We start from the raw sequence: 13,467 nt of genomic DNA, 5'->3' as shown, positions 1-13,467 counted from the left end.
AACTGAATGCTGGTGTTTTACGTGCCAAAACCAAGATATGATTATGACGCATACCGTAGTGGGGGACTCCGGATTTTTTAATTTTTATTTATTTATTTATTTTATTTATACATACTGCAGCCCGTTAGGGCTATGGCAAGAGTGGGTGTACATGCGAGGAAAACTGATTATGATATGCAGAAACAAGAACATAGAAATATAAAAATGTGAAGGAGCTATACATCAGCAATAGCATTTAAAAATTGAGAAATGGATAACAAACGAACTTCGGCAGGTAACAAATTCCACTGTTCAATCATGCGGGGGAAAAACTGTATTTGAAAGTGTTAGTGCGTGGATGGAGTGGTCTGATATTAGAGGTATGATAAGCTCTAGTTGAAGTCGGGCAAGCAGGCATTAAAAGGGAGGGATCTGATAGGCGACAAAGAGAGTTCTTATAAGAATAGAAAATCTTCAGAGATTCCATGTGCCGCCGTTTAGAAAGAAACTGTAGGTTTAATTCTGCAAGAGCAGCTGACGGTGAAAAGTCTCGGTCGTAGCGGCGGTAAACAAAACAAATAGCCTTCCTCTGGACCGACTCAATACAATTAATTTCACATTGTTTATATGGATTCCATACGGAGGAAGCATATTCTAAAATTGGGCGAATCAGTGTTTTGTATGCTACTAATTTAGTGTCCCTCGGAGCAGCAGACAACGTCCGGCGGATGTAACCAAGTTTTTCTAACGCTTTATTACAAATGTAATCTATATGTTTAGACCAAGACAAGGTGGGTGTAAAAATGACGCCTAAATATTTGTATTGAAAAACTCGTGTTAGTGGTACACCGTTGCATATATAATCATAACATACGGGCATGTGTCTGTTAGTGAAAGACATTATAACAGTTTTATCAAAATTTATGCTCATTTTCCAAGTAGCACACCAGTCACAAAATGAAACAAAGGTATCTTTAAGGCGCTGATGATCAGCGAGTGAGTCAACTGGGCTGTACATAACACAATCATCTGCATAGAGGCGTATCTTTGAAGTAACATGGTCTGGAAGGTCGTTAATAAACAATAAGAATAGTAGAGGGCTAAGTGCGGATCCCTGTGGGACTCCTGAGGTGACGTCGACTACAGACGAATCCGCAGAATCATAGCATACGAATTGGGAACGCAAAGAAAGGAAACTGGAAATCCAAGACACTAAGTGAGGGTTATTTAGAATATTATGGAGTTTCAAAAGCAATTTAGAGTGTAGTACTGTGTCGAAAGCTTTGCTAAAGTCAATGAAAATGGTGTCAATCTGATTACCTAAGTCGATATAATGGGAAAGGTCATGAGTGAACTCCGTAAGTTGGGTTACAGTACTAAAACCGCGCCTGAAGCCGTGCTGAAAGCTGTTCAGTAGGTTATTATTTTCAAGGAACAGTATTATATGCTTATAGATTATGTGTTCTAGTATTTCACATGAGGTTGCAGTTAAAGAAATAGGCCTATAGTTAGATAAAAGTTGTTTGTCGTCAGATTTATATAAAGGTAGTACTTTAGCTCTTTTCCAGGAAGAAGGCACAACGCCACTATTAAGGGACTTCTGACATATAATGAACAGATATTTAGATGTCCATAGCGAGAATCGTACTAAAAAGGAATTTGGAATTCCATCAGGGCCGGGTGGTTTTTTAGTATCTAAGTTTAGTATAAGATTCAAAACACCTTCTAGGCTAACGTTGATATCATCAATTGCATATGAATCGGTAGTTATGAACGTGGGCTCCCTTAAAGGGCCCCGGCCTCACCAGGCAACAAAGCAAATTTTGGTTATACGCTGGAAGTTGTTACGTGTCCTCTCGGGAGTGTTCTACCGCAAAAATTTTTCGAATTAGTTCATTAGTAGCAGAGATCGAAATATTTGAAGTGGCGCGAACCCATGATTTCGGAGGCGAGCGTCAGCGCCAACATAGACACATTCTGCACTTGCCCCATCTAGCCTCCGCGAGCGAAATTCCTTCCCTGCGTTCTCCCATATCGTGATCGCGTGACGAATACGTGATGGGACCCGCCTGCTCTCTCTCTCTCTCTCTCTCTCTCTCTCTAACGCGCGCGCGTTTTTGGCTGAGTGACGCACTTCTGGTTACGGCTCGCGCGTGGGTTGTTGCGTTTGTCTCGCTTCGCGCAGCAGGAGACGATTTTGCGCGTTCTGCACGAGAACACCTGATCAGTTCCACAATCACGAGCAATGGGGTAGGTGTGAGCGGATGGAAGCGCACGATCGCGGCGCTCGAACACGGTGGAAAAGACATATAGTTTCGTTCTCTGAGCGCGCGACTGCACGGCGTGGGAACAAGGAGACGAAGCGGAAGTACATCTCTCTTACTACGGCACGAAGTAAAAGAAAGACACGCAGACATTCGGCTTCGGTGTCTTATTATTTCTCTAAACTTTAATTCGTCTACTGAAGCAACATATTACACAAATAACTGATGCTGCCTTGAATATAATTCTCGAAGTCAAGTGTCACTAGGAGCGACGTCACAGCACTGCCATGTGCGTAGGCGCACTTGCGCGATATACGTCGACTATCCGGCTGGGAGCGCGGCAGCCGCGAGGAGAAGGGCAAATGGCGTTCGGTTTGAAATTTAAGCTCTTCCCGCTGCGCGTAGGGACATAATACTTCGGAGCGCGCATTGTATGCACGGCGCTTGCCAGCTCAAAATGACCAGACCTAGTGTGGGCCCCTTTCGTGCACCCAATGCACGGTACACGGACGTTTCTTGCATTTCGACTCCATCTAAATGCGGCTGCCGCGGATAGGATTTTATCCCGCGTCCTCGCGCTTAGCAGGGCAACGCCATAGCCACTACGCCACCACCGCGGGTACAACGAAACCCTGAAAGCAATAATGCAAACGACAATATCACATAACACAGTGTGACATTTGAAACACTTATGCAACGATGCGAACCACAATAATATCACATGGACGCAGCGACAGTAAAAGTAAAGAATGCTCCTATAAGCGAAGTACCCTCCTTCAATGGCTTGTTAAAACGAACCATGGATCTTCAGGGACGATAATAAGCGCAGAATAGAGGTAAAGAGCTTTGTACCATCACTCCGTTTCAAAAGGGTGGTTGTGTGTGCACTTGTTCACCTCCTGAGGAAATCAGAATTTGTCAGCACCGACGCAATGGCGCCTTTCCCTCATTGGGTTTTCGCTACTCTTTACCTTTTCAGTCCCATTTACAGTATCAGTTATGTTATATACATACCCCAAGGGTCATTATATGAGTAAATGAGGGACATACCACTCCCCTTCCCTTTGTTTTTTACTCCCAAATGATCTTTAAGAATCATCTGTGACAGGTACAGCGCAGTTCGCCTCCTCATGCAGTTGAAGTTACTGACATCAACATTGCAAACAATAGAATATAGCTCCACTAATTAGCCTTTAATTATTCGCTGATCGCAGATGTTGCGTCAACTGGGTTTCAGCGAAGTTCTCAAAACTACTTACTGGGCGAGTCCGCTTGGCGTTATTGTAACTGAAGTGAGAATTCATGTATATGTAGACACCGGGGATCAAGGCCGTAATTCGGGCTAGTTGGTCTGTCACACTGCAATCCTGAGTAACGCTAAAAAGGTAGAGAAATACATAAGAATGACAACACCCGATGCTAGCGCCGTGTTGTCCAGCGTGCTGCTCAGGATCCCAGTATACCCGCCGGTGCTCTTTGTGTGTCAGAGGGAGATGTGTTGAACTCAGCAGCGATAAGCATTAACGAACTGGCGATGACCCAGCCAGAAGTTGCGAAGGGTCAACGAAGCAAAATCTCGGTGCCAAAGTTAACAGCGGTAGCAGTTGTCCTGCTTGGCTGATAGCAGTTATCCTGCTGGCATCGGTAGCAGCGGTAGCAGTTGTCCTGCTGGCATGACTCCTTGTCATGACTGGTCGCTATGATCGAAGCGGGCAAATGGCTTCCGCTGTAAACGGAAGCGCCGAGAGATTCGACGTGCACGGGGGGGGGGGGGGGGGGGCACTTTGCGACACACATGGACCGACGTTGGCACGCGACTTTTGTAAAATTCATTTCGTAGAATGCATTGCAATGCGTGCACAAAACCTGCATACACCTTCACTATATACGCGTTATCATTTTCCTTTGGTTGAACACATCAAATTTGTTTCTTTAGAATTGTGCGTCGCACGAGAGACATAAGACAAGAAATTCTGGGGCATGGTGCTCGCGTCCAAGATGTGAACTGCATTTAGTTCTGTTCTTGCTCTTCACTTGCACGTAAAATAAGTGGGGTTTTTCGAGGTGCTCGTTGATAAAGATTATGTTTGCTAGCCTTCTGAGCCGTAAGGTAGACGTGTCGTTTATAGGGCTCACATAGGCTTTATTTCATTGGTGGCAGGGAGCAAAGCTTATTGAATGAATCTGATCACTTGCACTACACCGACGACAGCTGACAATGTGGTTTGCCTGGGTGGTACGTCATTATTTTGCACCCACGTTGCTCATCTCGGGCGGAAGTTTCACGCGCCAATTCAGCTTGCGATGGCAGATATACCCTTATACAAATGTTTTCACTACACTAAAACAAGACTCGCATCCCTGGGAAGCACAGATATCGAAGAGGGTGCAAAAAGTCATATTTACCATGTTACTCAATCAACGCTTTGTCATACCGATAACGACATCGCAGATTACGTCGGGCTCGCAGCCGGAACACTGTGCGGCAGGTTAGTGCGCACTGCGCAGAACGGAACCAATGCGAGGGACACACTGCGACCCTGTGCGCGCAGCGACGTCAACGCGTGTGTTTCCGTTTTGTACACGGCACGCATGCACAGTCTGCAGTGTGAAGATTCTTCTCGCTCGATTCTGTGCCTTTCTTATCGTCTACCGCTGACGTCCAGCCAATCCTGGTGATAACGTAGACAGAGCGCCGCAACAACTACTTACGAACCGCAAAAAAAGGAAAGAAAAAAGATTGAATAGAATAATTACATTATCTTAGCCCAGCTGTTCAACGAGGGGGAGAAAAAGGGCAGCGGATCCAAAAAGAAAACGCATTACGATTATCATAGCACTGTATAATATACTGTGTGTGAGATGAGGTGGCCTACTTTACCAGCTTGCGTTACGTGAGTATTGCAATAGATCGCATTTACTATGAATATGGAGTACAACATTAGTAACGTTGGAGAAAAGAGGCAGTATGTAAAAGAAGTAGCCCCTAATTTTTAGCTCCTGGCGGCGCACAGTTCTTCGCAAATTACGAGCGAACTTTTCGGCCCGCAATGCAGTTTGTTAAATTGAGCGCGACAGACGCTGAAAAAGTAAGCAAGCGAAGCACAAAGCCCGGAAGATCTCTTGACTGCGCCAATATTGACTACTTGAGAAGAGATTGGCAGATTAAGGTGAAGGGCGGGAGTCAAACTGTTCCACGAGCAGCGGCTATTTCCAGCCGGCGCTATTGACTTCGGCCCATAAAGAAGAATACCGGTTGTGGACGAAAGAAAAAAGCAGAGAAAAACGTACAGCGTTGTTCGAGCGCAGGGCATCGGGTCTGTTCATTAAACTCCAATAAGCCCATTAAGGAGTACGGCCGCGCGAGCAATCTTTGTCGCGCTTCGGGTGCGATTGCCTTCGAGCGCGTGGCGAATCTAATTTCTATAGTCGTGGGCCGTGTGTTTGTATTCCTATTGTTTCGCTCGCTTTTCGAGGACAATCGGGGGCTCTCAAGTTCTCAATCCTCGAAGAAAAGTTGGCCGAGACCTCTTGACCGATGACCGCCAACTTTTGGTCCGCCGAGAAAGGTGGTCCCTCATATGTGCGTGCTTATACCCACGGGAGCGACTTGCGCAGCGCTAGCGAACTGAATCACAATGCTTACGAATGTTGTTTTCCTGCGCGCGTCGCAAGCTAGCACAATGAAACCGGAGCTTTGAGATACGCGTCAATTTCGCAAATATTGGCTCTCGAGACGTCCCAGATACAGCTTCCCTCTTTGTTCTGTTGGCTCAACGCCAACAATATATTGTCGACCGAGAGTGTGGGGAAAAATAGAATGGTATTTCTTTTAATTAAGAATTTCATGCTGTGTTCGAAGCGCACACAGTATTAGATTGAGATTTCACGTACCCATACATGGTCTTGTGCGAATGAGCTGAGGTCTCAATGGCGTTTTCAGAATGGGTAAGGCGCCGCACAGGCCTGGCAGGCGTACCGTTTTCTTTCGTTTTTTTTTTTCTTTCAAGCAATCTAGCCGGAAGCGCACATAGTTTGCATGGTGTTGTTGAAGAGGGCACCGCACTGCGCATTTAGCTGTGACCAAACGAACAAGTATTGAGCTCGGACAGGAGCTGAGCCTTCGCAGTCTGCAAACAAATTGACGCACTAGATTCGTTTCATTTCATTCCAAATGTCACGTTGGATAGCTTGCGAACATTCTGGGAAGTATGCAGGAGGATGCACTAAATTAAATCTTAGTCGCAGCCACGCGACTTAAGGCCTCCCTTTTCTTTATTTCTGGAACGTGGGAAACTGAACGCCCGCGGCCACCTCGTGCGATGAGGTTCATTCCTCGACTGTTGTTCTTGATGCGATGCGCTTCCATTCGCTGCACTTCAAGTAGTCAGCACTCTGGCATGGTTGCAGCTGGCCGTCTTCTTTATTAAAGGTCAGTGGAACTGCGGAGTACACTTCATTCTCACAGTGCTCGTAGTAACAATTTTGTGATGTTGTCATATATATAGTCTATAAATGCTCCTGCTAACAGAGTGGACACGACGTCTACCTGCATCAAGAGAAAGACGAGACCGATGAAGCGCAGCTCGACGATGTAAACACGTTAGGCCAAGACTGTAGTCTGGCCTCGTATGCATGTTTCATACGAGAATCATCTTTTTGTTACCATGTCTTATTTCAATGCTAATATATTTTATGACTCACAAATGCTAGCTACTCTGTATATAAATATTTATCTGTCTATCATTTAAATGCTCAAAGTTTGAAAAATAATATCGAACATACCGAAGGCGAAATGAAATAACTTGTGTGCAAATTTGACTTCTTAGCGTTTGCGGAAGCTTGGTTCAGATGTCGTGAAGATGTCATGCCACTCATATAGTATGAAGGCGTATCACAGTTGAGGGTAAACAAACGCGGAGGGGGAGTATCCCTGTTCATAAAGAACCGCCTAAGTTTAGGCATATTGAACAATTAATCAATTGCGACTGACCATTTTGAGGCTGTTACCATCGTGTACCATAATATAGCCATAATGGTGTTGTACCGTCCCCCTTCACAGCGATGTGGCTGTGTTTTTTCACTTTGTTGAGTCTTTTTTGGAATTCACTAGCCAACATAAAATGCATGTTGTATTACTAGGTGACCTAATATCGACATTATGAATGTCAACTCAACACAAATCAGATTAATGGAAATGATTTTACCTTATGGCTGCGAAAACATCATTGATATGCCCACACGAATAAGCTGTCAATCGGAAACATTACTCGATGTATGTTTCACAAACATTTTACCCAGTAGTACCAAATCTGGCGTTTTCTCTTCGGGAACAAGCGATCATCTTCTCTCTGTTTCCACTTTTACCGAACATGAAGGAACCGGATACTTCTGTTTACATACGCAAAATCTATGACCGAAAGAACATTGCTAAGTTTTGTTTACTTATGTCTGAAACTAACTGTGTTGATGTACTTAAACCAGAGAACTGATCTGCTGCGTATGATATATTCATAGAAAAGAAACACTGGATGCGTTTAACAAAGCCATTCCAATTGTACAAGTCAAGAAATGCAGGAAGGCCAGAAAGGAGTGGATCTATGGTGACCTTCTGAAGCGTATTAAACAAACAAAAAATGTGTTATTCGCACGATTTCTTGATACGCGTAATCAAGGACATTTTAAGGAATTTAAAAAGTTTCGGAATAAATTAAACCAGAATTTAAAAACGGAAAAGACACTTTCTTATCGTGTAAAGTTTTCATCAATGCATAACACTAGGTCCCTGTGGCGAAGCATAAATAAACTCATTGGAAGAAAGCAACATGCTATTCCTTCAGAAATGTAAATCAGCGGAGTTCTTTATAGCGGTGTCTTGCTCGTTAATAAACACAATGACCATATTATAAATGTAGGAACCTGTATTTCGTATAAGCTTCCCTGAGGTGTAGAATCAGTCGATTCCTTTTTGGTCCCAACGTGTGAAAGTTCAATATTTTGATCCCCGACATTTGAAGATGAAATTCTGTCCATCGTAAACTGAATTCGCAATACATGCTCTCCTGGCCCAGACGGTATTATTGCAGTTGCAATAAAAGCTGTTGCTACGTTTGTTAGTTTGTTGCTTGTACATATATGTAACCTAATGCTTCATACAGGAGAGTTCCCGGATAAAATGAAATCCGCCCATGTTACAGTAACTTTCAAAGGAGGCAATAAAAAGGATCCCAGTATCTATCGTCCTATTTCCATACTGCCTTTCTTTTCTGAAGTTGCTGAACAAGTGATCTTCACGAGGGTATGCAAATTCTTGCACGCTAACAATATAATTTGCAAGGAGCAATATGAATTGCAGCCTGGAAAATCCACGTGGGTAGTTCTGCTTGAAATCAAAAACAGTCTGATTCATAACATTGAACATAAGCTTTTCACCGTTGGTGTATTCCTTGACTTCTCCAAAGCTTTCGATTCAATCAAGCACGACGTTCTACTTCATAAATTATACATATATGGAATTCGTGGAACACCTCACAGGTTACTGCAACGCTACTTGTCAAACCGCACTCAGTACACGCGGCTAAACGATGCCGTATCCGACTCTGAAATAATAAAATTTGGCATTCCTCAAGGAACAATACTGGAGCCCCTTCTTATTGCGCTATATATCAACGAAATAGTAAAGCTTTCATCTTATTCTAACATTGATTTATACGCGGATGACGCGAACGTATTATTTTTTTTTTTTCAGTTTTGATCTTTGCGAACTCGAGCGTCGTTCCAACTCCTGGCTACATGAATTGATGCTTGCCGTGAACAAGTTTAAATTTAATGTTACGAAAACAAAATGTGCGTTTCTCGGTCCTAAAAGTAAAACACTACTCTGATCGAATCCGTAAACTTTTGTAAATTCTTAGGTGTATTTTTTTTTTTTTTTTTGTAGTGACCTAGGTTGGGGTGACCATGTAAATCATGTCCGTTTACATGTAACTCGATCTATTGGTGTAATCCACAGCATCAAGTACCTGATCAAAAAGCAGTTGTAATTTGCTCTAATCCATTCAGAACTGCTATACTGCAATTTAATCCGGGGCACATGCAACAAAACTGATCCAGCCAGATTATTTTCATTCCAAAAACGAGCTTTGCACGCTTGTTCTCCAAATCCCTCCATGGGTGACCGCTTATTTCAGACCCTTCATATTCTTCCATTCCCATTGTGCCATTAGAATTCTGTTGCTGTTCATATTTATAATAAAATTAAGCAGGACATCACATCTTTTCGAAACACATACGTGAACAGAAATATAAGCTACAGTCTACGTGTTACCCCTGTCGTTTCCACTCGCGCCCGGACTAGCTACGGTGCCCAACACGTAGATAACCAAATTGCTACATTATGCAATGTGTATCCTTCGATAAGCGATGACGCTGTAACTCGTAAAACTATTTTTTTTTTTCAATTTAAAAAGAAAATGAGGATGCTATTTTCGCTTAATACTGATGGACCAAATACTTGTGATATGTAGTGATTGTAGTGTTAGCCTCATTCCTATTACCTTTTGTATCGTGCGTTGTAGCGTTACTGATATATTTTCTTTCTTTTATAATGCCATGTGCCTTGATTAATTTCCAATCATGCCAAAACAAAACTGTAGCATTTTTGTTTTGTTTTTTGTTGAATGAACATGTTCGCCCTTCTGCAATGGATATGTGACCCGGGGTGAGGCGTCGTCAGGAAGTATGCTATTAGCTTCTTCCTCTTGCCTCACCCCGTGGGCATGTTCTGTGTCGACATGTTCATGTCCGAATAAACATATTTGATTTGATTTGTCTCCTTACTGGGGTAAAACGTTCCAACATCCGATTCGGTGGTTTTCCAATCGACATTTGTCAAACAGGCGCATTTTCTTGCCACCAATTTGGTGCCAACTTGAGCCGTCAGTGCGGTACGTGTGTTTTCCTCCGATGAATCCATTGCAATGTACATGCGGCCCATCTGGAGTTTTACTGTTGTATGCATTACGGCATTTGTGACACCTCCATGCATCGCGACACGCCTCCCTCTCCAATTCGCAGCGTTTCCATGATATTCACTTTGCGCGCATATGGCAGCATGTTCAAAAGATTTCGCAGTGTGTGACACCTCATCCCAAATCTTCACGGTTCCTTCAAATTACACATCCCTAACTTCACTCTAATATAGCACAGTTCGGCAGTCATACGGACTTGATTCCTTTACATATTATGCAGTGGAGCGTAAATAACTGCCCTAATTTATTTTTGACTCCGATATGTTTCTGCACGAGATTATTGTGAGCAATATATATCATTGTGCATTCTCTTCCTCGAATTTTGTGTCACAGCTAGCTGCTCTTGAAGAAAATGTCACACACCCTGCTGTAATCGTCGCATACTTTGACGCCGGGTCACCTAAAGTTCGCCTAAACACGCTGAAACTCGTTCAAAACAGCGATATTAACTCGATACCTTAACTTCCAATACGGAAAGCTGCATACGTCTTGCCAAGCCATTTTCGTTTAAAGTTTCAAAGCAAAGCTTACCGTTTGTATTGTCGCCGCTTGCACTACAATCTGTGTTAAGCTGCATGTGTTACTCCGTTAACACTCGTTGACTTTGGCCATGCGTACGAAATTTGTTTCGACATCTTTCGGTTGACCAGCCGAAGTTGCACCTGCGTACTCGCTACGGAGTCCGTCGCTCGGGACTCGCGCAGCGGCGCGAAGTGCAGCTGAGCCGCCCCGATCGACCTGGCTCGTGTCCGCGTGTGCGCACAGCCATCGCCGAGGAGGGCCAGCTGCTGCCGGCGCTTTTCCCACACGGTTCCCTTCTCTGACAGCCTATTGTTAGGTGGACCCGGCGCTCTGGTTGGGCATGGCTCATTGCCCATCGGCGATGTACGGGCGCACGCTCGGCGGAAAGCCCCCCCCCCCCCCCCCCCCAACGTCGGCTCGCGCCTCGGGGGCTGTAATCGGCCGGCGTAAACCACTCCCCCGTCCACAACACCCCGGAGTCTTTCTTCTTCTTCTTTTTTTTTTTTTTTTGTTGTTGTCCAGCGCGCGGTGACGTGACGTGACCTCCGGTCGCCGCCGGCAACAGCGCCGCCTCGGCCGGTGAGTGGACTAAACGGCAGTCAGCGTGCTGCATCTGTGGCTCAAATCCGACTTGCATTTTGCTTCTTTTCGTCCAAAGACTCCCTCTCGCTCGCGGCCGCTCGAAGACACGCACGCGGCCGTGGTTCGCGAGGGACTGGCTGCGCTTTGAGGCAGAGAAGGCCTGTCACGCGAGGAGCTCGCACGCAAAGGAAGCGCCTTAACGCGCGTCGCTGTCGCGGGGTCGGAGGTGACACCACATTGCGTGCAAGCGTGCGCGCAGTCTTTGGAGAAAGCGAAGCGCAAGGCCTCAGTGTATGCGGATTATTTCTTTGTCGCTCATGTACAGCAGGTACAAATGTCTCGAAAGTGATTTGCTTTATACAAATTAATTAGCTTTCTCAGAACGACACGCGAGCTCATCATCTTGCAACGGGCTTGCAGGGATGTCATGCTTCAAGTATCAAGTGAAGCGCGGAGAAAAAAAAAAGAGTTCAAGAAAACACTGTAAGCGAGCACTGCTCAAGGAAATGTTAAGAAATGTCGATAATGAGTTTCATGTAAGAAATGCTGTGGTCGGTGAGGTTGTCCTTTACGGCCGCATCGAGCTTCCAGCTGAGTGCTCCTATAGTTCAGTGACGATCAAGACGAGGGAGGCAGTGTAAGCAACGGAGCCTCTATGGCACCGTTGTGCACAATGTCGCTGCACATTCAACACAGCTGCAAGTTTGCGACCCTATTGTGCCACATCTTGACAAACCGCGAACTCTTCGATCAATCGGGACCCACCTAAACCCTAATGCAAGCCCGATTAAAACTGGTGTTTTGATACATCCAGATGTGCCATGCTACTTGACGCGGTGACGAACTTGTGCGTTGTTATGTTTCTGCTTGCTCAGAACGCTGTCGGTTAATGTTAACGAGGCTTTCAAGTACGTGCTCAATCGCTAAACGTTCAAGCGTATTACATCACAGGTGTGGATTTCAATTAGACCAGTGTTGTACTGCTCTTGTAGCTTATATGAAATCAAATAAATCACGCTTACTCCCTCATTGACTTCCCTTGACAAAATGTTCATTTGTTTCGGCAAGGGACGTATTAAAAAAGCATTTTCTGTGTCCAGTTATTGAGCGCTCCTTACGTAAAAAACAAAAAAAAAACGTTCACTGCCATTTTTTCTCCTCCACATTACTCGACCTTTCAGGCGAACCAATTTTGGGAGCTCTTCCGTCGATTGCGTGTGTTTCGCGGCACGCTTCTGTTGGCTAGTTCTTGTTGCGTGTCTTGAATTACGAACGAGGTAGTCTGTAACAATACTATAGACAAGCGTTTGCATAAGAATAAGCTAAAGGAACGTGTCGCGGTCCAAGAAAGGACTATAGGTAGCATTCATTTAGATTGAATAACTTCACTACTAGTAGTGCTGCAAGCTAATGCTGTTTCCTTCGCCGTTTACATTGAGTCGTGACGTGAAAACAGCTCGAAAAATACATTGCTGTCCTGTCCGCTCTTTCGTGTACCGTCGTTTGCGTAGTTTTTTCCCTCATCGAGGCCATGCCACCAAGGCACTTTAAACGCTTTTCGTGCTTATGATGATTGGCTATCTTGCGCGACACATTTAGCGTGGCACGACGTCGTTAGCCTGAAAGATTCTTGGCTTGACCTCCGTTCACAATTTTATCCTTTATCGCGTCACGTGTTCTAATTTTAAACTCGACACGCGGAACACGTGCCCCATGCTCTGGGTCTTTGCATGCTTGTTTTTGATTTTGTGCCAACGATGCCGTTAATGGCCAGCGTCTGACAAAAAGCCGGTCGCGTGACGCCATCGTTGCGCCAGTTGGAGTGGTCATCCGTAGGGCCTCATAACGGAATGACCGAGCGGACGCTCGGACAGTGCGCACTGTTGCGGATCAGCGCGCAACACACGGACGGTGCAACAGACAAACTGGTATACGTCCCTGTCTTGTTATACGCAATTGTCCACTGCAGCGGAATAACGACGCGCCGAAATGTTGGGTACTCTTTCAACGTACTAGCTACTGGCCACTTGCTCTGCTAAGCGCAGCATTGAGCCCCCTACACGCTCCACTTTTCGTCTACATGCACCGAG

At 45.0% G+C, this 13,467-nt stretch overlaps 1 protein-coding gene and 1 long non-coding RNA gene across 2 annotated transcripts in view; one reads left to right on the top strand and one right to left on the bottom strand.

The window, feature by feature from the left end:
* Nucleotides 1–13,467, top strand: part of LOC126543948 (1-phosphatidylinositol 4,5-bisphosphate phosphodiesterase epsilon-1-like) — a 212,706-nt gene that overhangs the window by 68,588 nt on the left and 130,651 nt on the right. The window lies entirely within an intron of this gene.
* Nucleotides 6,444–12,846, bottom strand: LOC126543962 (uncharacterized). The gene is made up of 2 exons (XR_008608492.2): nucleotides 10,805–12,846; nucleotides 6,444–6,792 (listed from the first exon to the last, which is right to left on the bottom strand). It is a non-coding gene; the product is annotated as an uncharacterized lncRNA (long non-coding RNA).

Source organism: Dermacentor andersoni, chromosome 1 (genome assembly GCF_023375885.2).
Source record: "Dermacentor andersoni chromosome 1, qqDerAnde1_hic_scaffold, whole genome shotgun sequence".
Lineage (NCBI taxonomy): Eukaryota > Metazoa > Arthropoda > Arachnida > Ixodida > Ixodidae > Dermacentor > Dermacentor andersoni.
Note: the sequence above shows the minus strand (reverse complement) of the source record. Positions and strands in the feature narration are given on the sequence as shown.